Genomic DNA, 2,613 nt, shown 5'->3' with positions numbered 1-2,613 from the left:
TCTCTTTCTTGTGTTCATCAGTTTGGGAACACTGTAACAAGGTTTGTAGCTCTGTAAATAGAAGTGGAATCTATTTTGTCCACTGTAAATCAGCCACTGAAAGCAGTTTGGATATGGCAGCTGTTTTGTTTTGTACCAGAGGTTCAGATTTCTGTTGGGTGGTTTGGATGGAAACTGGTTAGCTTCTTTTAAAACCAACCTTTTAATGTTTCCGGTCCACTCTAGCGAATGCAGAACCAAAGCCACAGACGTAATAAACAGCCACATGATCCAATGATCATTTTTACTGTGTATTCTGTGATAAATTGTGGGCATAGACCAAATTTAAATTTTACAAATGAAAAGAAAAATCCTATCCACCCCACAGAAATGTTTTAAGTTCCCAGTGTTTGTGTTCGCAAATGTTCTTTAATCTTTAATTGACCTGATACTCCAGTATATCCCTGATCTGTTTTGTTGAACTTTTGTTTAAAAATGAGCAAGAAGACAATGACAGATATCTTTATACAATTGGAACTAATGGTTATTTATTTGTGCATTTGTAAGGAAGCTAACACATTTTTAAATATGTTTGAGCTTAGTATTATTAGACACCATTTGTACATTATATAGAAAAGGTGTTCAGTGTCATATCTGATGTCTGGTATGTATGCTTTACCATTATGTGTGCCAATAAACCGTGCTTACAAATGAGCTGCATTTGACTTGATTACGCATATGATGTGTATGTGTGTGTGTGTGTAGTCAGCATCTTTTTTTTTGTTTGTTTGATTTTTGGCTACATTTACTTTTATTAATACATCAACTCTAACTATTAAACAGAAAAATATCTAAATGGACTTGTACTTCTATAGTGCTTTTCTAGTCATACAGACCACTCAAAGCGCTTTACACTACTTGTCACATTCACCCATTCACACACACACTCACTCAACACACTCATACCCTGATAGGCACATCGGGGGGCAGTTTGGGGTTCAGTGTCTTGCCCTAGGACACTTCAGCATTTCAGGGGAATCCTGGAATTGATCCCCCAACTTACCAGTTGAAGGACAACTGGTCTTCCTCCTGAGCTACAGCTGCCCCTAATTATCTAAATTATAATAACATACAGTCAGTGTCTCTCCCGTTAGGGAGCTTATATTTTGACCAGTTTTACAGTGTTTCATTTGGCAGTTGATGAAGTTGACCAGATAATGTTGTGCAAAGTGAAGATCTCTTTTTTTTTTTAACCGTATGAGACTTTTTCCATCCCTGAGGTGAAAAATCTTGTCTTTAGTAGCAAATTTCAGAAATATTTGTTATGCTCCCAGTTGCTAATGTAGATTGAAATAACCTTTATTAATTCTGAGAGAAACTGTGCTTCTGGATTTTTACGTTTTCACCCATCTCTCTTTTTGATTTGTGTCAATAAAAGAGGAAATCTATATATATTTGTTCACATTCCTTTTGCATGTAATAGGATTTAATGTCAGAAAATAGGTCATCTTTTTTTCATAATGCTTTACAATAACTGCTGTTTTTTTTTTCTATAACACTTAATGATCATGCCAGAAAAAAATGTGCTGAAAATGAAGAGATAGTTTTTGTCTTATATGGAAATCAGTGAAGTTTAGTACTTTTTGTGCACTTACATTCACACCAAGTTAAAATCCCCCCAAAAATTTCAACCAACTTTTATAGATCAGAATCATTTTGGAAAATGGATTATGTTTCTGCATTAAGATATATCTTTAGAAACAGATGCTTGATCAAAATGTATCATATCCTAATCATTTTCTCATTTTTTTATAAATCATTTTCTACATACACTGTATTACAGAATGTTGTCTGAATAAGGTTAGTGTAATTGATACCAACTGGAAAAGCAGCCAAATGTCAGAGCAAGTTTTCATGGATTGGTTCTTTACAGGTGAATCTTTATTCATTTGAACATTAAACATTTAAGTTAGATTTAGTAGATTCTAAGATCAATTGTCTGTGGGTAGCTTGTGTTAAAAAAAAAAAAAAAAAAAAACAACGTTTCAAGCAGTACCTGAGTGGCGTGAATAATTGAGATAAATAAAATCTATACACTGTTAAACATTGACTGTAGACTGTACTGTATCTATACACATGGGAAGTGGGAAGAGGCCCCAGCACTGTTGTTGGGTAGATTTTAAATACAGGATTATTTGATGGAACTCTGGCGACATCACGTGGGAAATTGTTGTTACTGCAATCATATATATCAGCGTGGGGGGGGAAAAACCCCATTGTTTTAACGCTTAAATATACTTTAGTTAATTTATTGGCATTATCATACTTTCTAATAGAATAAATAAAATAGTGTAGTTGAGAAATATGTTTTACATTTGTGGTTTTCTTAAAGGACAACTCTAAATGTCCTTTTACATTTTAAATTTATTCAATTTAAACTATTTTATATATCAGAATCATCAGATATTCAGTATGATAATAGCATTGTCCCGTTTTTGTTTTATTTTTTTCTTTATTTTTTTCTTTTGAAACATGGTCTATGGACGTGCCTCATTGGCCACTGAATATTTGTTTCTGCGCTGCGATGACGTAACACAGGGCGACGGCGCGACGCAAGCGCTGACCACAGTAAAG

The sequence above is a fragment of the Telmatherina bonti genome (genome assembly GCF_933228915.1).
Source record: "Telmatherina bonti genome assembly, chromosome: 12".
Taxonomy (NCBI): domain Eukaryota; kingdom Metazoa; phylum Chordata; class Actinopteri; order Atheriniformes; family Telmatherinidae; genus Telmatherina; species Telmatherina bonti.
This window is presented reverse-complemented; position numbering follows the sequence as displayed.